General features: G+C 44.2%; 1 long non-coding RNA gene and 1 other non-coding gene across 2 annotated transcripts in view; both read right to left on the bottom strand.

The window, feature by feature from the left end:
* Positions 1-3,387: 3,387 nt before the first annotated feature.
* LOC139360055 (uncharacterized) overlaps positions 3,388-24,406 on the bottom strand; it is a 56,001-nt gene continuing 34,982 nt past the window's right edge. Inside the window, exon 5 of the long non-coding RNA XR_011617034.1 lies at positions 3,388-3,736. This is a non-coding gene — a long non-coding RNA (uncharacterized lncRNA). The remainder of the gene's footprint in view (positions 3,737-24,406) is intronic.
* LOC112423831 (U6atac minor spliceosomal RNA) lies at positions 23,406-23,532 on the bottom strand. Its single transcript, XR_003014388.1, has one exon. It is a non-coding gene; the product is annotated as a U6atac minor spliceosomal RNA (small nuclear RNA).

Here is a 24,406-nt window from a genome sequence, read left to right as displayed (position 1 = left end):
AGATTTTCCTTGTGCTGGCCTAACTCCTACGCAAGCAAAGTCCTGGGCTGCAGAAGACCCTGGTGTCCACAGCTCCAGAACCTTTCTTTGAGGCCGTGTGGAGAGAAAGCTGGGGGTAGGGGGTTCCTGCCTTTACCATTCCCCTGTGGCTGTCTCACATCATGAACCCTGCACAAGTGTGCTTGAATAGCTTTTCTTTTTTTTTTTTTCTTTTTTTTTTTTTTTGAGACGGAGTCTCGCTCTGTCGCCCAGGCTGGAGTGCAGTGGCGCGATCTCGGCTCACTGCAAGCTCCGCCTCCCGGGTTCACGCCATTCTCCTGCCTCAGCCTCCCGAGTAGCTGGGACTACAGGCGCCCCCAACCGCGCCCGGCTAATTTTTTGTATTTTTAGTAGAGACGGGGTTTCACCGTGGTCTCGATCTCCTGACCTTGTGATCCGCCCGCCTCGGCCTCCCAAAGTGCTGGGATTACAGGCGTGAGCCACCGCGCCCGGCTGAATAGCTTTTCTTTTAAAACAAGCATCTATTTCCCTGGAAGTGTCCTTAATAAAGTGAGCTCACCAACAGATGGTGCTGCTGGGACTGACCCTTGCACAAACAACCTCCTTGTCACCTAGAAGGTCTGGCTCCTCCCGACGTTCCCTGCCAGGCATAGAACATGCCTCAGTTTTTAAGCTGTGGAGTTCCTGCCCATCTGTGTCTTCTTGCGGCAGGCCTAGGAGGGAAGTCACTGTCTGTACAGTGTTAGGGCAGGAGCTCCTTGGGAAGGGGAATTTTCCAGAGTCACATTGGCAGGCTTGCTCCTCCTCGCGGCCCCCCTTCAAACTCCAGTTTCCCCATGTGTGGCCTGAACAAAGCTTCATAAAGTTCTAAAGGTTTCTTCTGAGGATACCAGACATTTGCTCTGGGTCTGTGGAGCTTGCAGAACCTTGGGGTTCTGCCCCTTGGCCTGGTGTCAAGAACTCACCTATCTTATGGGTAAGCAGGATCTGATGCAGGCCTGATGTCTCCACATGGTGAGGGTGAGGAAGGAATTTTTTTTTTTTGAGATGGAGTCTAACTCTGTCGCCCAGGCTGGAGTGTAGTGGTGCAATCTCGGCTCACTGCAACCTCCACCTCTTGGGTTCAAGCTATTCTCCTGGCTCAGTCTCTCAAGTAGCTGGAATTACAGGCATGTGCAACCACACCCAGCTAATTTTTGTATTTTTAGTAGAGACAGGGTTTTACCTTTTGGCCAGGCTGGTCTTGATCTCCTGAACTCAAGTGATCTGCCCGCCTCAGGGTCCCAAAGTGCTGGGATTAGCCCTGCCATGAGGAAGGCCTTTGAGGCGACTGACCACTGTGCTGGACATTGCCCCAGGGCCCATGGTCCCATCCTGGGGAGATGGGAGCAGGGCTCACATGGAGGCAGTGAGGAGCAGTCCTGTTGATCGCGGCTCCTTCACATGTGTGCCTGTCTTTGGAGGCATCTCACTTCCTCCTGAAATGGAAAGAATGAAAGCTCCCCTGGGGCTGAGGCAAGAGCACCTCTGGCTTCACCCAGATACTTCATCTTCCTCAACTCACTTTGCCTTTTTCAGCCACCATTACAATCAGGAATTACCTATAGAGAGGAAGGAAGAGGAAACGTGCAAGTGTGCCATCACCTTAGGCTCTAGCTGCTGAAGTAAGAACAGAGATGGGTCGTGGAAGCCTGGGTCCTGTTGCATGCTTTGGATGGAGGGAGCTGGAGTGGGTGACAGAAGAGTGTCAGCGTCCACAGGCAGAATGGGAATCCTGACTTTTCTACTAACAAGCCCTGCAGCCTTGGTAAGTTCCTTGAGCTCTCAGAGCCTCAGTTTCCTTATCTGTACAGTGAGAATGACAGCATTTTCCTCAATGATGGGTAGTAAACATTAAAGGCAATGGTGGGCAGATCATTTCAGGTCACGAGTCTGAGACTAGCCTGGCCAATGTGGCAATACCCCATTTCTACTAAAAATACAAAAATTAGCTGGGCACGATGGTGCATGCCTGTAATCTCAACTACTCGAGAGGCTGAGGTACGAAAATTCCTTGAGCCCGGGAGGCGGAGGTTGCAGTGAGCCGAGATCGCTCCACTGCACTCCAGCCTGGCAACAGAGCAAGACTCCATCTCAAAAATAAATAAATAAATAAATAGACAAACAAAATAAAGGCAATGGTGGGTGTAAAGCCTCTGGTATATTCCTTCTGTCTCTGGTCCTGGCTCCAGGAAAACCTAGCTCAAAGTCAGCCAGAGCCTCTGAGGGCGTGACTCACGTTGTGGGGGTGGGGGGCAGGAAAGTTCCAACCTCCTCTGGTCTGCCCCAGAGTCTGACAAGGCAGAAAGGATTTCCAGGTCACCTAGTAAACCTCCTGCATTCTGTAAACTGCCCAAGTAACTTGCAAAGGAGCGGTCACAATCCTATTAGAAGGAGGTACGAAAGAGGTAGTTAGCAGTGGAGTGGACTGAACAAACCCTGCAGTGGGAGAGCCGTGTGTGGTAATGAGGTTCTTGCTGAGGACCAGACGGAGCATTCCCACCTCACCGCAGGCCCTGCGTTCTCCCCACAGGGGAAATGGAGACTCTTTTACCGTGCTCTCCAGGATAACAACTCAGAAGAATTACTCTCACTCCCATCAGATCTTTCCCATTCCTCAGGGTCCTCTTCATCAGGGCCAGTGCCTTCTTTTGGCTGGTGTATCTTAAGCTTTTAAAGATCTAAAAGGATTTTAAGCATATGAGTATATCTAAATAACAGACGCGAATGTGTGTGTACATTCAAGACAAAATTTTTTTGAGATGTGATCTTCCCATGTTGCCCAGGATGGCCTCAAATTTCTAGGCTAAAGTGATCCTCCCACCCCAGCCTCTCAAGTAGCTGGGACTATAGGCATACACCTGGCTTCAAATCTTTCTTAGCTAGAAAAATTGAGTGCAATTGACAGGATAAGAAAAAGACTCACTATTGCATTAGATAATTCATCTTATTTCTTAGAAACCCTAGTCGCTCAACAGCAAAGCCTCAGTGATTGCATGCGTAATCTTGATTTTTAATAAAAAGGCATTCAAATTATAAGCCAATGATCTATAAATGCGTTTTTTATTAAAAAACAAAAACATCATTGCAATGCTCTGATGATATATAAATATCTTACGTGGAAACTGACTTGAACACATTCAAAATATGCCACAAGAAGGTTGTGAAAATAAGATGGGAAACCAGAGGGGCAAAATGAAAATGTTTTTGCCCAGGCAATTTAGATCTGGGAGATATATGTAAACACATTCTTCCCCACACAGCGACCATCCTTTTTTTTTTTTTTTTTTTTTTTGCGACAGAGTCTCGCTTAGTTGCCCAGGCTGGAGTGCAATGGCGTGATCTCGGCTCACTGCAAGCTCCGCCTCCCGGGTTCACGCCATTCTCCTGCCTCAGCCTCCCGAGTAGCTGGGACTACAGGCGCCCGCCGCCTCGCCCGGCTAATTTTTTGCATTTTTAGTAGAGACGGGGTTTCACCATGTTAGCCAGGATGGTCTCGATCTCCTGACCTCGTGATCCGCCCGCCTCGGCCTCCCAAAGTGCTGGGATTACAGGCGTGAGCCAACGCGCCCGGCCACAGCGACCATCCTTATCCACAGAGGAGGGTACAGCCAAATGTTCAAACCCAGAAGAGTTAATAACTGCTCTATAGGATCTATGTGATCTTGCTGTTCCTCTTGTCCTGAACATGTGGATTCTGTACACAAGGAGAGAAACATGATAGACAATAATAATATGACAATGTAATATGACACGATACATATATATACACATATATACACACATATATATATGTGGCAGAGCAAGACTCCGTCTCCAAAAAAAGTAAACTAGAGAAAGAAGAAACTTTTATTTCTTAAGCACTTTTTACTAGTACTTACTAGTTGTCAAGCACTTTAAATGATCTTATTTAAGCCTCATAACAGCCCTGAAATGTGGGCTTTCTCACCTCCATTGTATTTATTTAATTTATTTTTTTGAGACAGAGTTTCACTCTTGTTGCCCAGGCTGGAATGCAGTGGCGTGATCTCGGCTCACTGCCACCTTCACCTCCTGGGTTCAAGCGATTCTCCTGTGTCAGCCTCCTGAGTAGCTGGGATTACAGCTGCTCGCCACAACCTTTGGCTAATTTTTGTATTTTTAGTAGAGACGGGGTTTCGACATGTTGACCAGGGTGGTCTTGAACTCCTGACCTAAGGTGATCCACCTGCCTTGGCCTCCCAAAGTGCTGGTATTACAGGCATGAGCCACTGTGCCCGCCCTCATCTCTATTTTACACGTGTAAAATGTCCAGTCCAGGACTCAGAGGGCTTAAGTAATTTGCATGAAGATGGGGAATCATAGAGCAGGATTTGAATTCAGGCCTGCCCAGCTCCGAGGTCTGTGCTCCTTCATATCACCCTGCTGACAAGGCAGAATGCTGACAAAAGCCATGGCTAGGTGGGGTGAACCTGGGGACACAGGCATTTTTCTTTCTTTCTTTTTAGTTTTTTGAGATGGAGTTTTGCTCTTGTTGCCCAGGCTGAAGTGCAATGGCATGATCTCAGCTCACTGCAACCTCTGCCTCCCAGGTTCAAGTGATTCTCCTGCCTCAGCCTCCCAAGTAGCTGGGATTATAGGCATGTGCCACCATGCTCGGCTAATTTGTATTTTTAGTAGAGACAGGGTTTCTCCATGTAGGTCAGGCTGGTCTCAAACTCCTGACCTCAGGTGATCAGCCCGCCTTGGCCTCCCAAAGTGCTGGGATTACAGGCGTGAGCCACCGTGCCCGGCCAATACAGGCATTTTTCTGACCCTCAGTGTCCTCAGATGGGGTTGAATTGAATACATCTCAAATTGTTTCCTTTTTTTTTTTTTTTTTTTTTTTTTTGAGACAGAGTCTCGCTCTGTCACCCAGGCTGGAGTGCAGTGGCCGGATCTCAGCTCACTGCAAGCTCCGCCTCCCGGGTTCACGCCATTCTCCTGCCTCAGCCTCCCGAGTAGCTGGGACTACAGGCGCCCGCCACCTCGCCCGGCTAGTTTTTTGTATTTTTTAGTAGAGACGGGGTTTCACCGTGTTAACCAGGATGGTCTCGATCTCCTGACCTCGTGATCCGCCCGTCTCGGCCTCCCAAAGTGCTGGGATTACAGGCTTGAGCCACCGCGCCCGGCCTCAAATTGTTTTCAAGACATGAAACTATTGCCTATGTAGGTCCTCAGTAAATGTTGAGCGAACCACATTGTATATATCCAAAATTCTATCACTGACATTAGGTGAGATGGGCAAGGCCCAGAAGGCAGGGAAAGGAAATAATGAAATGTTGTCTATACATGTGGATCTTAGCTATAAAAGTATTTGTCAGTTTTAACATATATTTGGTTGTTTTAAAAACACATTTTTACAAAAGTAGAGCTTTGGCATATTTTTCTATAAACAAATATGTCTACCTCCTTTGTTATACTTTTTTGTTGTTGTTTCTTGAGACAGAGTCTTGCTCTGTTGCCCAGGCTGGAGTGCAGTGGTGCGATCTCGGCTCACCACAATCTCCACATCCCGGGTTCAAGTGATTCTCCTGCCTCGGCCTCCTGCGTAGCTGGGATTACAGGTGTGCGCCACCATGCCAGGCTGATTTTTGTATTTTCAGCAGACACCGGGTTTTACTGTGTTGGCCAGGCTGGTCTCAAACTCCTGACCTCATTATCTGCCCGCCTTGGCCTCCCAAAGTGTTGGGATTACAGGCGTGAGCCACCGCGCCCGGCCTGTTATACTTTTAAATACATGTTGGGGGTTGACATTATGCATCAGACTGACTTTTCTTCAGGTGTGTATCTTCAGCAGTTTCTATTTCCACCAAGGATTAAAAGGTTTCTAGGCTCGTGTTGACCTGATGTTTAGTACTGTATGTGTGTACACCTGCTTTATAAATACACTGGGAATTTCCCCATCTGTCTGAGATCCATGGCTGCTCTGCTGGGGGCATTTTCTTCACTCTGCTATGGCTTACTGTGTATGAACTGCTGCCACACTTATGTTATCTAGAGTTATCTGGAACATTTGAGCCTCCTTGATTTATGTGAGTGAATGAAAAAAACAAAACAAAACAAAACTATGAGTATAGCTAAACAATAAAAAGATAGTGGGTGAGATAGCTGAGCCCAGTAGTGAGGAGACCAGATTCCTGCAGCGTTTCCTGCCTGTCATGAACACCCTGGAGGTGGCCCTGCGCCAGGGTGACCTGCCTCACCCCTGGGTCATCCGTCCAGGGCCCTCGGGACATGCAGCCTGAGGCTGGGGAAACTGCTTCCAGCAGAGAAGCACTGAGAGGGCACATGGCTTTGTGGGACGTGGTGGCTCATTCTCTCTGCAGGGTTAAGTAGTACCTGGCTTCCCTGGGGTCTACAGAAGATCGCATAATTATCTGGACCTTTGTCATTAAGCTTGGGAGGAAAAAATACACCAAAAAAGGAGAATGAAATCCTGAGGTTTCTTTGCCTGGTGGGTCGTCTGAAACCCCACCCAGGAAGTAACTTAGAAAGGGAAAAGTCTGTGGCTCCAAATGATGGATTCTCTGTAAAAGACCTATAACCTGTACACATGGTGTCATCCCATAATAATCAGCCCTGGTCAAGGGGGTCAGGGATGGGGGGCAAATGCCCTTCTCTTCTTTAAACCTCCCTAGTGTGGTGGTGTTTTTCTGAGACAGCTTTCCTCGTTTGGCCAGCGTCCACTTTCAACACATGCAAGGGAAGGGGGATGTGGGTGCTCAGTACCCCACTGGGGACAGCTGCCTCTTCACCACAATGGCCCTAAGGTTGGGACTGAGTTTCCAGATGTCGCTATTTGAATAAGTCAAGGCATATGGACCAATTTGGTGCTCTTTCATCAAGGATCTATAAAAGCCTTATTAATAGAATGATTCCTGTTTGGTAGGTATAGATCAGTGGTTCTCAACTCTGACTGTTAGAACCCTCCGGAGAGCTCAAAATCTCAGGGATTTTATCATTCCTTTGATGAACCGGAAACAGAAAAAGATGATTCTGACAGACTATTTATTTCTGACGCCAACCTCCAGGGCCTCTCTTTCCTTTCATTAATTTTATTGGAGTTTACCCAAATAAAAAACATATCTCATCTTATCCACCTCCCTTATCTGCAAGCTGCCCAGCAAGGAAGGTGAAGGTGTTTGGAAGCAGAACTCGCATCCTGCATACCTGGTGACACATAAACCAGTGACAGGAAGATGATCTGACAAACCAGGAGCAGCACTGGGGATTCTTCCTGCAGGGCCTGTGGTGCCAGTATTTCCCTCCCTCCCTCCCTCCCTCCCTCCCTCCCTCCCTCCCTCTCTCCATCCCTTCCTTACTTCCTTCCCTCCCTCCTTCCTACTTCTTCCTTCCCTCTTCCTTCCTTCTTCTTTCCTTCCTTCCCTCTCTCTGTCTTTCTTGCTTTCTTTTCTTCTTTCTTTTTCTTTCTCTCCCTCTCTTTTTTTTTGAGATAGGATCTTGCTTTGTCACCCAGGCTGGAGTGCAGTGGCACAACCATGGCTCACTGCAGCCTCAGACTCCTGGGTTCAAGCAATCCACCTATCTTGGCCTCCCAAATAGCTGGGACTACAGGCACACGCCACCATGCCCAGCTGATTTTTTGATTTTTTGGTAGGGACAGAGTCTTACCATGTTTCCCGGGCTGGTCTCGAACCCTCAAGCGATCCTCCCGCCTTGGCCTCTCAAAGTGCTGGGATTGCAGGCACGAGCCACCATGCCAGGCCAACACTTAGGTCTTGAGAGAATGAGAAGCTCAAGCAATTACTTTTTTATTGTTGATACTACAGGCTGTTTGTTTTACAGTTGGTCCATAAAAGAAGACAAGGAAATTTAAACTCCTACGCTTCTAGTTTTCTGAACAGCCTAATTTGAGTGACACTTTCGCTGCATGGGAAGGCATAGCCCAGAGATAATATATGGGGAATGCTCTTTCTGATGTCCTTGGGATTCCTGTGTCGCGTGGGGTTTTTTTTTTTTTCACTCCAAAATATATCTGTTGTCATCCCTCTAAGTAACTGTAGTTTGATAGATGTTTTGATGGTAATGTGATAAAGTAAAACCTTAGAGACAAACTTCAGCATAATTGCTGCCAGTATACATGTGTACAACATTTAGGAAAATCTTAATTTAAGTAACAAAGTGAGTTTCATACTCTGTCCTCTAGGGCTGGCTGAGCCTATTATTGACAAGGTTTGATCTCCAACCATTTACAGAGATATTATAAAAAGAAAAGAAAAAAACAAGCAAAACAAAAACAAAACAAACTTCAGAGTGGACTTCAGAAGGAATATAGAAGGGTTGCAGGCACTGTGATCTACGGTCATGTGACTTTCCAGCTTCCAAAGTCTGTGCTTTGGTAGGAAGGAAGGGTTTGGTCAGGCGGAGGGAGAAGAGAGGAAAGGAGGGGGGAGCTGCTCCTCGTTCTGGGAACAGGAGAGGCGAGCCTGGCCAGCACCTCCTAGGCTGGCACAGGGAAGTGAAGACAAAACCCGGGTGCAGGCACAGGTGTTTGTTTTCTTGAAACCCCTGTACAGCACTCCTGAGTAGGGGATTCACCCTGTGAATCGTGTGAAGCAGGACCAGAAGCTTTGCTAGGAGATGTGAGAGACAGTGGCCCTTTCCTGAGGGCGGGGTAATCTGGACCTTTCTCAAACATTTTCCAAGTTCAAAAATGAATACTTTCCCCAGCTATTCAGGAGGCTGAGGTGGGAAGAGTACTCAAAGCCAGGAGTTTAAGGCTGCAGTGAGCTATGAATACACCACTGCATTCCAGCCTGGGTGACAAAGTGAGACCCTGTTTCAAAAAAAAAAAAAGAATATTTTCAAAGATATGTTAACACATTTGGGGGACAAAATTGAACTTTACTTTTTTAAACATGGTAACTTTGAGAAACGTATTACTGTGATCATAGATGCAGAGGAAAGGTGGCCTTAAGAATCTTCATGAATCATTCAAAGTTATCTCTTGCTCTCTGCTTTACACTGGAAACTGTAGATTTAGATGGCAAGAAAATATTAAATAAGGAAATCCATGAGCCTCTTCAAGTGTTTAAGGTGGGGAACAGAACACAACAGAATTACTACATTTCTTAGCAGTCAGCAGCACAGTTTGCAAAACTCCACTAGGTCATATTGTCATATTAAAAAAAAAAAAAAGAGATTTTCCAGGTCAAGGATACATTCTTAGAGCTATGAAGCAATCTAGGGAAATCATTGTGTCCCCAAAAAACAACTCTATTCCAAAGAAGAAGTAAAAATACCCTTTGGGAATGGCACAGGAAGGAAGCTGTGCCTTGTGTCCAAGCACAAACGGACAAGATGAGCATGATTAGAAATCACCGCTAAGGGAAGAGGGTGGCACACCACACATCCACAGAGTTTCCATTTCCATTAGTTTTCTCCTCAATAATCGGACTTCCTTCTTTCTTTTTTTTTTTTTTTGAGACAGAGTCTCGCTGTGTCGCCCAGGCTGGAATGCAGTGGTGTGATCTTGGCTCACTGCAACTTCTGCCTCCCGGGTTCAAGCGATTCTCTTGCCTCAGCCTCGTAAGTAGCTGGGATTACAGATGCACGCCACCACACCCGGCTAATTTTTGTATTTTTAGTACAGATGGACTTTCACTATGTTGGTCAGGCTGGTCTCGAACTCCTGATCTCATGATCCACTCACCTCGACCTCCCAAAGTGCTGGAATTACAGGCATAAACCACTGCGCCCAGCCAATAATCAGACTTTCTAATGCATTTCAGGAAAGAAAAGTGAAAGTAGACGTTGTAACTAAATTTTTGTTTTTAAATTTTTAAAAAATTTTTTCCTACATGGTGAGATATCAAGCAACTAAATTTTATTATTATTATTATTATTATTATTATTATTATTTGAGACGGAGTCTTGCTCTGTCACCCAGGCTGGAGTGCAGTGGCACAATCTTGGCTCACTGCAACCTCTGCTTCCCGGGTTCAAGCGATTCTCCTGCCTCAGCCTTCTGAGTAGCTGGGACTACAGGTGCCTGCCACCAAGCCCGGCTAATTTTTATATTTTTAGTAGAGAGGGGTTTCACTATGTTGGCCGGGCTGGTCTCAAACTCCTGACCTCAAGTGATCCACCCGCCTCGGCCTCCCAACGTTCTGGGATTACAGGCGTGAACCACCACCCCTGGCCAATTAAATTATTTTAAACTCACAGTTCCATGCTCCAACTGAGAGCTCTAATACTGAAGATGACAAATGGGTTCACCCTGTGTTCTAACACAGGAGGGCTCTTACCCACTGGCTTGTCCTGGAGCTGCCACTCACTTTAGTTCCTTCTAGTCCCAAGAAGGACACAGTAACTTCCAGGCTTCCTGAAGCACCTGACCGTCATGTCACACAAGTGATGCCAACATGCGCCTCTTTTGTAGGGAAAATGGAAGAAGTTGGGAGCACCACAATCTCCCTAGACAGACGCCATCTTCTTTCCTTCAAGCTTCTCTCTTCCAGTTTATAGTAGTATCTCCGGAGCACTTTCTAGTGAAATTCTAGGGACACTATCTTAATTTTTGTTTTCTAATAATAAGCATCGAAACTCTTTCATTTCAAATGATAAAATCAAATCTGATTCCTGGATTTTTTTCCTTCTAACTTCTCATCAACACTACTATATAAGGGTTTAGTCATTGATCTAATATAATTACTTTAATCGTAATTTTAGTATTTTACAGTGAGAAATTAAAATTTAGGAAAATATGGCCAGGCTTGGTGGCTCACACCTGTAATCCTAGCACTTTGGGAGGCCGAGACAGGTGGATCCTCTGAGGTCAAGAGTTCGAGACCAGCATGGCCAACATGGTGAAACCTCATCTCTACTAAAAATACAAAAAATTAGCTGCGTGTGGTGGTGTGTGCCTGTAATCCCAGCTACTCGGGAGGCTGAGGCAGGAGAATCACTTGAACCCAGGAGGCAGAGGTTGCAGTCAGCCGAGATCATGCCATTGCACTCCAGCCTGGGCTACGGAGCAAGACTCCATCTCAAAACAAACAAACAAACAAACAGAAATGTAGGAAAACATTAATAAGTAAAAATAAGAGGAAATGCCATAAATATTTCCACTAATCAAAACGTCAATGAGCACTGTGATGTGTCCTAGCTACCTAGGAGGCTGAGGTGGGAGCATTGCTCCAGCTTAGGAGATCCAGGCCAGCCTGGGCAACATAGTGTGCCCCCCATCTCTAAAAAACAAAAATAAATAAATGAAATTAAAAAAATTTTTTAAATGATATTTTGAGGTTCTTTATGCTGTCTTTATTCCACATAATGATTATCAAAACCCTATATAGATGTAATATGGAGAATGAAAAGGTAAGATACATACATTCTTTTTTTAAACTGATAAATAATAATTGTACATATTTATGGGGTCCATCTGTTATTTTGATACATGAATACAATGAGTAGTGATCAAATTGGGGCAATTAGGATATCCATCACCTCAACCTTTTTTATTTTTATTTTTTTTGAGATAGAGTCTCGCTGTGTCGCCCAGGCTGGAGTGCAGTGGCGCGATCTCGGCTCACTACAAGCTCTGCCTCCCGGGTTCACACCATTCTCCTGCCTCAGCCTCCTGAGGAGCTGGAACTATGGGCCCTGCCACCACGATCGGCTAATTTTTTGTATTTTTTTAGTACCGATGGGGTTTCACCGTGTTAGCCACAATGGTCTTGATCTCCTGACCTCATGATCCACCCGCCTCGGCCTCCAAAAGTGCTGGGATTACACCTCAAACATTTATCATTATTTTTGTATTGAGAACATTTCAAATCTTTGAAATATTTTCTTTTCTTTCTGCGACGGAGTCTCACTGTGTCGCCCAGGCTGGAGTGCAGTGGTGTGGTCTCAGCTCACTATAACCTCCCCCTCCCGGGTTCAAGGGATGCTCCTGGCTCAGCCTCCAGAGCAGCTGGCTAATTGTATTTTTAGTAGAGATGAGCTTTCACCATGCTGGCCAGGCTAGTCTTGAATTCCTGACCTCAGGTGATCTGCCCGCCTCGGCCTCCCAAAGAGCTGGGATTACAGGCATGAGCCACCGCACCTGGCCTCAAATCTTTTCTTCTAGCTGTTTTGAAATATATAATAAATTACTATTAACATAATCACCTTACTGTGCTTTCCAACACTAGAACTTATTCCTTCTATCTAACTGTATGTTTGTACCCATTAACCAATCTGTCTTCATCCCTGTTCCTCACCTTTTCTAGCCTTTAGTATCTCTCACTCTATTTTCTACCTCCATGAGATTAACTTTTTTAGCCACACATATGAGTGAGAGCATGCAATATCTGTCTTTCTATACCTGGGCTTATTTTACCTAACATAATGATCTTCAGTTCCATCCGTGTTGCTGCAAATGACGGGATTTTATTATTTTTTAATGACTGAATAGCTTTGCATTGTGTATATATATCATGTTTTTCTTTATCCATTCATCTGTTGATAATTAGAATGATTCCATATCTTGGCTATTGTGAATAGTGTTGTAATAAATATGAGGGTGCAGGTATCCCTTTGACATATAGATTTGCTTTTCTTTGGATAAATACCTAGTAGTAATTACTGAATCATATGGTATTCTAATTTTAGTTTTTTTGAGAAACCTCCATACTGTTTTCCATAATGGCTGTACTAATTTACATTCCCACCAACAGTGTATGAGTTCCATTTTCTCTACATCCTTGCCAGCATTTATTTGTCTTTTTGATGATAGCCATTCTAACTAGGGCGAGGTGAAAATCTACGGTTCTGATTTGCATTTCTCTGTTGATTAATGATGCTGAATATTTTTTCACGTATCTTTTGGTCATTTGTATGTCTTTTCTTGAGAAATATCTATTCAGATCTTTGCCCACCTTTTAATGGTTGTTTTGTTTTGCTGTTGAGTTGTTTGAGTTCCTTGTATATTTTGGATATTAGTCCCTTGTCAGATAAATAGTTTGCAAATATTTTCTCCCATACAACAGATTGTCTCTTTGCTCTGTTGTTTATTTTACTGTGCAGAAGCCTTTTAGTTTGATATAGTCCTATTTGTCTATTTTTTTTTTTTTTTTTTGAGACAGAGTCTCGCTCTGTCGCCCAGGCTGGAGTGCAGTGGCCAGATCTCAGCTCACTGCAAGCTCCACCTCCCGGGTTTACGCCATTCTCCTGCCTCAGCTTCCCAAGCAGCTGGGACTACAGGCGCCCGCCACCTCGCCCGGCTAGATTTTTGTATTTTTTAGTAGAGACGGGGTTTCACCTTGTTAGCCAGGATGGTCTTGATCTCCTGACCTTGTGATCCGCCCGTCTTGGCCTCCCAAAGTGCTGGGATTACAGGCTTGAGCCACCACGCCCGGCCCTATTTGTCTATTTTTGTTGTTGTTGCCTGTGTTTTTGAAGTCTTAGCCACAAAATCTTTGCCTAGACCAGCGTCTTGAAGCATTTTCCCTGTTTTCTTCTGATAGCTTTATGGTTTTGGGTCTTACATTTAAGCTTTAATCTATTTAAAGTTGATTTTTGTATATGATGAAAGATAGGTAGCTCTAGTTTTATTTTTCTGCATATGAATATCTAGTTTTCTCAGCACCATTTACTGAAGAAGGTATTCTTTTTCCAAAGTATGTTCTTGGTGCCTTTGTTGAAAATCAGTTGGCTATAAGTACATTAACTTACTTCCGGGCTCTCTACCTGTTCCATTGGTCTATATATCTGTCTTTAATACTAGTACCACCCTGTTTTGATTACTATAGCTCTGTAGTATATTTTGAAGTCAGATAATGTGATGCCTCCAGCTTTGTTCTTTTTTTTTTTTTAATTTTTTGAGACAGGGTCTCTCTCTGTTGTGAAGGTTGGAGTGCAGGGTGTGATCATGGCTCACTGCAAACTCCACCTCCCAGACTCAAGCAATTCTCCTGCCTCAGCCTCCAGAGTAGCTGAGCTTACAGGTGTGAACATCACACCTGGCTAATTTTTGTAGTTTTAGTAGAGATGGGGTTTCACCATGTTGTCCAGGCTGGTCTCAAACTCCTGGGCTCAAGCAATCCTCCCACCTCAGCCTCCCAAAGTGCTGGGATTACAAGCGTGAGCCACCATGCCTGCTTTATTATTTTGCTTTGTGTTGTTTTGGCTCTGGTTCTTTTGTGGTTCCATGTGAATTTTTTTTTTTTTTTTTTTTTTTTTTTTTTTTTTTTTGAGACGGAGTCTTGCTGTGTCGCCCAGGCTGGAGTGCAGTGGCGCGATCTCGGCTCACTGCAAGCTCCGCCTCCCAGGTTCCCGCCATTCTCCTGCCTCAGCCTCCCGAGTAGCTGGGACTACAGGCGCCCACAACCGCGCCCGGCTAATTTTTTGTATTTTTAGTAGAGACGGGGTTTCACTGTGGTCTCGATCTCCTGACCTTGTGATCCGCCCGCCTCGGCCTCCCAAAGTGCTGGGATTACAGGCGTGAGCCACCGCGCCCGGCCTGTTCCATGTGAATTTTAAGATTTTTTTTTCATTTCTGTGAAGAATGTCATTGGTATTTTGATAGAGATTGCACTGGATCTCTAGATTGTTTGGGGTATAAGGTCCTTTTAGAAATATTAATATTTTTGACCTATGAACATGAGATGTCTTTCCACTGGTTTGTGTCTTTTTCAATTTCTTTCATCAGTGTTTTGTAGTTTTTGTTGTAGAGATTTTTTGTCTTCTTGGTTAAATTTATTTCACCATATTGGCCAGGCTGGTCTTGAACTCTTGATCTCAAGTGATGCACCCGCCTCAGTCTCCCAAAGTGCTAGGATTGCAGGCATGAGCCACCATGCCCAGCCACTACTGTGGTTTTAATTTTCATTTTCCTTATGATTAATGAGGTTGAAAACTTTCATGTGTTTATTGGCCATTTGTGTGTGTGTGTGTGTGTGTGTGTGTGTGTATATATACATATATATATATATATATATAGTTTGTTTGTTTGTTTTTTGAGATGCAGTCTCACTTTGTCACCAGGCTGGAGTGCAGTGGCATGATCTCAGCTCACTACAAACTCCACCTTCCAGGCTCAAGCCATTCTCCTGCCTCAACCTCCCAAGCAGCTGGGATTATGGATGTGCACCACACCACGCCCGGCTAATTTTTGTAACTTTGTAGAGACAGTGTTTCACCATGTTGGCCAGGCTGGTCTCAAACTCCTGACCTCAAGTAATCTACTCCCCCTTGGCCTCCCAAAGTGCTGGGATTACAGGTGTGAGCCACTGCACCCCGCATTTGAATATTTTTTGAGTGATGTGCCCATTCATGTCTTTTACACACTTTTCTCTTTATTTGTTATTTTTATCTTTCGAAAAAAAATTTTTAAGAAATGGGGTCGCCGGGCACGGTGGCTCAAGCCTGTAATCCCAGCACTTTGGGAGGCCGAGACGGGCGGATCACGAGGTCAGGAGATCGAGACCATCCTGGCTAACACGGTGAAACCCCGTCTCTACTAAAAATACAAAAAACTAGCCGGGCGAGGTGGCGGGCGCCTGTAGTCCCAGCTACTCGGGAGGCTGAGGCAGGAGAATGGCGTAAACCCGGGAGGCGGAGCTTGCAGTGAGCTGAGATCCGGACACTGCACTCCCGCCTGGGCAACAGAGCGAGACTCCGTCTCAAAAAAAAAAAAAAAAAAAAAAAAGAAATGGGGTCTCCCTATGTTACCCAGGCTGAACTTGAACTCCTGGGCCAACATGGAGAAACCCTGCCTCTATCAAAAATATAAACAATTAGCCTGGTGTGGTGGCATGCACCTATAATCCCAGCTATTCGGGAGGCTGAGGCAGGAGAATCGCTTGAACGCAGGAGGTGGAGGTTGCAGTGAGCCAAGATCTTGCCACTGCACTCTAGCCTGAGTGACAGAGCGAGACTCTGTATGTATAAAACAACAACAACAACAACAAAACCACAGTAGCATACCTAACAAGAACTCCTACCAGAATGACAAAATTATAGTGATTGACAACACCAAGTGGTGGAGCAACTGGAACTCTCCTATACATCTCATACATCTCATGAAAGTGTAAGTTGGCACAGCTCCTCAGAAAACTTTTAGTTGGGATTTACTAAAAATGAACACATGCACACCTTACATTCAGCAATTCCTCTCCTAGGCATATACCCAACAGAAATGTGTGTATCTGTGTAAGAAAAGGCACATAGGAAAATATTCATTAAAGCACCATTTTGTGATAGCGAAAAACTAGAAACAATAAAAAGTTCATCAACAGGCTGAGCACAGTGGCTTATGCCTGTAATCCTAGCACTTTGACAGGCCAAGGCAGGTAAATTGTCTGAGCTCAGGAGTTTGAGAGCAGCCAGGGGAACATGGTGAAACTCCGTCTCTACTAAAAATACAAAAAATTAGCCGGGTGTGGCTGCATGCACCTGTAATCCCAGCTACTTGGGAGGCTGAGACAGGAGAATTGCTTGAATCTGGGAAGCAGAGGCTGCAGTGAGCTGAGATTGCACCATTGCACTCCAGCCTGGATGACAGAGCGAGACTCTGTCTCAAAAAAAAAAAAAAAAAAAACAAAAAAAATTCAACAGAACATATAAATATTCTATATTTATACAATGAAATAGTATACAGCAAGAAGAAGGAACTACTGTTGAAAACAGCAATGTATATGAATCTCACAAATATAATATTAAGCAAAAGATGGACACACACAAAGAGGTACATATGGCATGGTTCCTTTATATGCTTCAAAATTAGGCAAAACTTAATGGTGATGAAAGTTAGGATAATGGTTACTTTTTGTGGGTAGTGATGGAAAGGGGAAAGGGGACTTAAGGGGAATTTAGAGTGTTGACAATTGTTTGATTTCCATTTTGGGTAGTGCTTACACGGCTGTGTTCACTTATTGAACAATAAACCCATGACTTTATACTCTTCTGTGTGTATAAATGTCAAGAAAAGTCTACTCTAAAAAATGTAATTTGACAGAGAAGATATAGTTTTCATGATGCTTGTGAGGAGCTTAAATTTTTTTCTTAAAATGAGTGGGGATAAAAGCAACATTTCTAAATTATCAATTCTTTTATATGTGACTTTAAGTGTGAAACAAAATTAAAATTAAATATTATAAGTAAAAAATACATAGTTGTAAACCTTTTACAAATATTGCATCACCTTCTTTTACTTAACATAAAAAACATTTTTACATTACTAAAAATCATCATAAATACAATTTCTGATGTGTAATGTAGATTCAAGATTTGTAAACACTCTCCTACTGCAAGACTGAGTTATTTTAAATTTAGGGATATTATCTAAAATGCTGCAATGAATATCTTGGTGCATAATTTTTTTATAGTTCAAATTATTTCCAGATGTGGAATTACTGGGTTAGAGAGTATAGAAGTTTTTAACTCTTAATATGTATTATCAAATTGCTCTCCTAAGGGGCTGCTCTGATATATGCACCTACCAGTAACGTGTGACTGTGCTTACTTCCTGAAACTTCACTATTTTGTCTGTTTCTTTGATAATTTGTGAAAAATGTGAGACTAACACTTCAAAAATACTGCATGTGCTGAAAATATCTTGTTTGCATTTGTCTGCACAATGGATTTATAAGCCATATAAGAATGTTTATTACCTAAATAATGTTGACCAGCTTTAAAAATGCCTCTGTTAAGCCAGTGGTTCCATGTACTAGTACCAGCTATTCAGGAGGCTGAGGCAAGTGGATTGCTTATGCCCAGGAGTTCAAGTCCAGTCTGGGCAACATAATAAGACCCTGTCTTTAAGTTAAAACAAACAAAAAAAATCTTCTTGTTTCCAGTTGTATCTTAGAAATAAAAATTATTTGTAAATATTTCAGTATGCATCCTGAAAGATAAGAACTCTTTTTAAAAAATAAACTCTGGGCCGGGTGCGGTGGCTCATACCCATAATCCCAGCACTCTGGGAGGCCAAGGCGGGTGGTCAGGAGACCAGGAGATTGAGACCATCCTGGCTAACACAGTGAAACCCCATAAAAATACAAAACAACTAGCTGGGCGTGGTGGCGGGCGCCTGTAGTCCCAGCTACTAGGGAGGCTGAGGCAGGAGAATGGCGTGAACCCGGCAGTCAGAGTTTGCAGTCAGACGAGATCGTGTGGTTGCACTCCAGCCTGGGTGACAGAGTGAGACTCCGTCTCAAAAAAAAAAAGAACAAAAAAACAAACAAAAAAGAAAAACAAAAAAAGAACTGATCACACCTAAAAAAGATATATTTGATTTCATTAAATACCTAGTCAGCAATCACCTTTTCCCAATTTTCTTATAAATGTGAGGGGCTTTTTTCCTTGATTTTTTCTGTTTTTTGTTTTGTTTGTTTTTTAATTTAGATTTAATATGTCTACATTTATTGTTATGAATGATGCTGAAGAAAGTGGTTGTTAGCCGTGCAGAGTCCCTGTAGTCTGATATCTGATTTATATGTTCACCTATGAACTGTTTTTCCTGTAAGTTGATAGATCTTTAGGCTTGATAAAATTCAGATTTTGTAAAAATCAGTATTTCTTATATACACATATACTTCCTTCAGGAGGAGTATAACGTCTAGCCGTCTGTGTTTTTAAGTTTGTAGCCATTGAGGGTCATTGCCTAGATAACAAATTCATTAGGGCTTGCAAAATGGTGATGAATTTTATCACTTTTTCTTCCTTTGTGAGTTGGAATACCTCAATTAAGAAAATCTTCTTCCTCAACTCTGCAATTACCCTGAGATAGTGTTTATATAGGAAGGGCAGATTAAATGCTTTCTCTACCAGTTTTCAAAATAATGGTTCCTTTGTATTTCCACAGGCGAACTGGTTTTATTTGGTTTTGAGTATCATTATGATTTCAAAGACTTAAACATATTTGATGTGCTTCAATCCAACGTAGTTATTATCCTTTTTAATGTGGAAATGGGTACTTTTTTTGCGGGGGAGGGGGGCAGATTTTTGCTCTGTCACCCAGGCTGGAGTGCAGTGGCGTCATCACAGCTCACTGCAACCTCTGCCTCCAGGGTTCAAGTGATTCTTCTGCTTCAGCCTCCTGAGTAGCTGGGTCTGCAGGTGCCTGCCACTACACTCGGCTAACTTTTTGTATTTTAGTAGAGACAGGGTTTCACCATTATTGCCCAGGGTGGTCTCAAACTCTGGAGCTCAAGTAATCTGAGTGCTCAAGCAATCCACCTGTGTCGGCCGCCCAAAGAGCTAGGATTAAAGGCGTGAGCCACTGTGCTCCACAAAATGGGCATGTTGTTGACAAGTAGGGACTTATTTAAATTGGCTATGTCCTTTTGAGATGAATGCTAATCTTTTTTTTTTGAGACGGAATTGTGCTTTTGTTGTCAAGGCTGGAGTGCAATGGCGTGATCTCAGCTCATGGCAACCTCTGCCTCCCGGGTTCAAGCGGTTCTCCGGCCTCAGCCTCCCGAGTAGCTGGGATTACAGGTGCATGCCACCACGCCCGGCTAATGTTTTGTATTTTTAGTAAAGACAGGATTTTGCCATGTTGGCCAGGCTGGTCTGGAACTCCTGGCCTCAAGCGACCTGCCTGCCTCAGCCTTCCAAAGTGCTGAGATTATAGGTGTCAACCACGGTGCCTGGCCCATTTACTTTAGAATTAATATAAATAAATTGAAAGAAGTTATTTGGGTAAGCAAGAGTGAGAGAAAAAGGCCTGGTGTGGTGGGCTCACGCCTGTAATCCCAGCACTTTGGGAAGCCAAAGTGGGAGGATCACTTGTGGTCAGGAGTTGGAGACCAGCCTCGTCAACATGGCAAAACCTCATCTCTACAAAAAATTTTATATATATATATAAAATTAGCCCCACATGGTGGCATGCATCTGTAGTCCCAGCTTCACCGGAGGATTGCTTGAGCCTGGAAGGTAGAGGCTGCAGTGAGCTGAGATTGCACCACTGTACTCCAACCTGGAGACAGAGTGAGACTCCATCACCATCACAAAAAAAAAAAGAAAAAAGAAAAGTAAGAGAAACAAACGCCAACATTTCCAGAACCACACAAAATCCCTGTTAACATGTCTATTTGGGTGACTTGCTGTGCACATATAAATGTAAATGTTGGTTTGGGATTAATATAACCTGTGGCTTATATAACAATGTCTATATACATATTTCAAGATCTATACGATTATTTTTAGTTTTAAAATATTTTTATATTAATTACTGATTTTTAATCCTCCAAATGACTAGCACAACATATAACACAAGTATAGCTAAGGCCATTTGCTAAACTGGGGGCTAAGGAATAGGACAATCAATTTAACTGTGATTTAGTTGACGTCATAGGGCAAATGTCAGAGCTGAGAAGGAAACCTTGAGTTATCTTTTTTTTTTTTTTTTTTTGAGACGGAGTCTCGCTGTGTCGCCCAGGCTCGAGTGCAGTGGCCGGATCTCAGCTCACTGCAAGCTCTGCCTCCCGGGTTTTTACGCCATTCTCCTGCCTCAGCCTCCCGAGTAGCCAGGACTACAGGCGCCCGCCACCTCGCCCGGCTAGTTTTTTGTATTTTTTAGTAGAGACGGGGTTTCACCGTGTTAGCCAGGATGGTCTCGAACTCCTGACCTCGTGATCCGCCCGTCTCGGCCTCCCAAAGTGCTGGGATTACAGGCTTGAGCCACCGCACCCGGCCAAGTTATCTATTTTTTTTATTTTTTCTTGAGACAGGGTCTCCCTCTGTGGAGTGCAGTGGCACAATCATGGCTCACTGCAACCTCTGCCTTCCAGGCTCAAGCAATCCTCTGGAGCAGCTGGGACTACAGATGCACGCCACCATGCTGAGCTAATTTTTTTTTTTTTTTTTCATAGAGGCCAAGTTTTGCCATGATGCCCAGGCTGGTCTTGAACTCCTGGGCTCAAGCGATCCGCCCGCCTCAGCCTCCCAAAGTGCTGGGATTATAGGCATAAGCCACCTTGCCTGGCCATCTTTCATTTTATTTTTTCCCTGCCCTATCTTATGGTGCTGAACTTTGAGTTACTTTTTCTCAAACCCATTGTTGACCCCTCCCAGCCATTCTTAATGCCCAGAGCTTTGGGGGAAAACATGCTGGGATTACCTTTATTGGCAGCATTGCATGATCCTGGAGGTTTGGGGGGCAGCATCACTGGCCTAACCCCTTTAGGATAGTATTAATGCTGCAAGAAAAGGAATAAAATGTGGGCCTCTTCAAGAGAACAGAAACCTCACCCTTTTCAGGAGGTTAAATTTTGCACACTTTTCAACACTGTTTTGAACTTAAACTACTCATCCATTTCAAATTAAATTGCCAAAGAACTCAAGCATAATGTCTAAAGGGCACAGTTTTTGGAGACACAGACGTAGCTTCAAATTCTGGTTCTACCGCTTTTGGCGTCTCTGCGTCTCAGTTTTGTTATGTGTAGAATGGAGATAACACTGCTTAGGAACGATCAATATTAGGATTCCATGAGGAAATTTAGATAGCACTAACCGCATACAGCACTCAACAAATATCTAATGCTATTATTAACATTAGTGCTTAGCAGGATATTAGGCTATTGGAACCCAGTAGATGATAGCTAATCGTTTTATTAAGTAAAAATTCTCAGGGTGTTAGGATTCCCCGAGGGTTCCTCTGTGGCTGCTGACACAGACAAAAGAGCGGTGACAATTTAGGGGAGAGAGGTCTTGATTTACTCAGATTAGTAGGCATGGCCTGGTGGCAGAAGAGTCTGAACCTGAGAAAACAATGCTTAGAGACCTACAGAGACCCACTTACGGAGCCAGGTGCCTTGCTGTGGTATCACCAGTGGCCACTTCCAAGGGGCAGGATTTGTACACCTGCTAGCTGTGTATTGAGGTATTGAGTGGGAAGAGTTCTAGATCTCAGATTTTTGCTCTCCAACGTACTAATTCAAGGCTTCCTTGGGCAGATGGGCTGGCAGCCATGGGTGCAGAGAGCAGACCCAAGGCTCGGGAACAACCCCTTTCCTCCTCCCAGAAGCTGGGATATGGTGTTCCAGTAATCCTGCCCTACCCCTTCCAGTCCACACTCACATGCAGACAGAACCCCTTTCCATGGGCCTTTCCATTCCTGGTAGGACTGCTGCCCTTGGGGAAGGACTGAGCTCATCAGATTGAACATACTAAGTACTGTGACATGGAACTCTAGGGACCTATCTTCAAATCATCTTTTTTTGTCACTTTTTTCTACCTTCCTCCCTCCCTCCTTCCCTCCCTCCCTCCCTCTCTTCCTTTCCTTCCTTCCTTCCCTCCTTCCTTCCCTCCTTCTTTCCTTCCTTCCTTCCTTCTTTCCTTCCTTCCTTCTTTCCCTCCCTTCCTTCTTTCCTTCCTTTTCTTTCTTTCTCTTTCTCTTTTTCTTCCTTTCTTTCTCCCCTTTCCTTACCTTCTCCTTCCTTCCTTTTTTCTCTTTCTCCTTCCTTCCTTCTTTCTCTCCCTCCCTCCCTTTCTTTCTCTCTCTCTCTTTCTTTTCTTTCTCCCTTCCCTTCTTCCCTTCCCTCCCCTCCCCTCCCTTCCCCTCCCCTCCCCTCCCCTCCCCTCCCCTCCCCTTCCCTTCCCTTCCCTTCCTTCTGAGACAGGGTCTCCCTCTGTTGCCCAGACTTCTGGCTTCAAGTGAACTCCTGGCTTCAAGTGATGCTCCCACTTTGGCCTCTCAAAGTACTAGACATACAGATGTCAGCCACCATGCTCAGACTCTCACCTTTTTTCTTTTTTCTTTTTTTAAATTATACTTTAAGTTCTAGGGACCTGTGCACAACATGCAAGTTTGTTACATATGTATACATGTGCCATGTTGGTGTGCTGCACCCATTAACTCGTCATTTACATTAGGTATATCTCCTAATGCTATCCCTCCCTGCTCCCCCCACCCCATGACAGGCCCCAGTGTGTGATGTTCCCCACCCTGTGTCCAAGTGATCTCATTGTTCAATTCCCACCTATGAGTGAGAACATGTGGTGTTTGGTTTTCTGTTCTTGCAATAGTTTGCTGAGAATGATGGTTTCCAGCTTCATCCATGTCCCTACAAAGGACATGAACTCATCCTTTTTTATGGCTGCATAGTATTCCATGGTATACATGTGCCACATTTTCTTAATCCAGTCTATCATTGATGGACATTTGGGTTGGTTCCAAATCTTTGCTACTGGCCTCTCACCTTTTTTCTACATCTTTTTTCTTTTCTAAAAGCTAAAAAAAAAAAAAAAAAAAAAAAAAAAAAAAAAAAGAGAGAGAGAGAGATGGGATCTTAACATGTGGCTAGGTTGGTCTTGCCCTCCTGGCCTCAAGCAATCCTCCCACCTTGGTCTCCCAAAGTGCTAGGATTACAGGCGTAGGCCACAGCATCCAGCCTAAAAACGATGCTTTAGATGCCACAAAATAGGTGGCAATGCCTTAACTGCATGTTTGTTGTCAGGCCCAAGGCACTCTTCCATCCTTGTCAAGGGGAGTGCTAACCAGTCTCTCCTTTCATACAACACTCACCTTTGAGAAATGCCAAGCCTACATAAAAGTTGAGAGAATAGCATGCTGGACACCATGATATCCTTCACCTAAAACTCATCAGTTCTTTCAAATGACATTTGAGCACCCACTACGTGCTAGGTGCTGTGACAGCCTTTGGGGTGCACAAAAGGAAGTGAGTCTTGTTTCCTGAGCACAAACTTGCTCAGGCTTATCAGAAAAAGGATACTATAAAACGGCCTGATAATATTTTGTTACTGCAGGCATAAGGAACTGTAGGAATAGATGGAGAGGAGTCACTTTCTGATTGGACATCAGAGAATGTCTCCAGTGATGGTAGTGTTCCAGAGAGGCAGACTGTGGGCTCAGGAGCAGCATGGGTGAAAGCATAGGAATTTGGCAAGCCCTGATAGATTTGGAAAATGGCAGCTCAATTCAGAAAGTTCCAGTGCTGGTCCTAGGAGGCCTCAGGGGCATGGGGTTTAGTAGAAGCATCATGGCTATGAGTAGGGACAGCAAGTTCACAATGCTGGCTCTAGATGACAGTGAAGCTGACCACTCTAAAAGCTTAGGCCAAAAATCTTCTCCTATGCTTCTTCAGGAAAGAAAAATAAAATGTTTGCCAGATCTGCTGGCTGTTGGGATCTTGCTTGAAGATTAAGGGCTGTTGAATTATGTAAGGTGACCCAGAGGTATTGGGGTCAGTCCGCATGGACATGTCAGGGGTGGTTCCTGAAACGCACCTGTTGGCCTTAGTGAGATCTTGGGGCCTCTGTCCTTCGGCAATAACTTGCTTCTCACTTCCTGGAATCCATCAGAAGTGAGCCTTTATATAATTACCCTGAATTGTTACAACTCAGATTTTTTGTTTGTTTTTTTTGTTTGTTTGTT

The sequence above is a fragment of the Macaca nemestrina genome, chromosome 19, assembly GCF_043159975.1.
Source record: "Macaca nemestrina isolate mMacNem1 chromosome 19, mMacNem.hap1, whole genome shotgun sequence".
Classification (NCBI taxonomy): Eukaryota; Metazoa; Chordata; class Mammalia; order Primates; family Cercopithecidae; genus Macaca; species Macaca nemestrina.
This window is presented reverse-complemented; position numbering and strand designations above follow the sequence as displayed.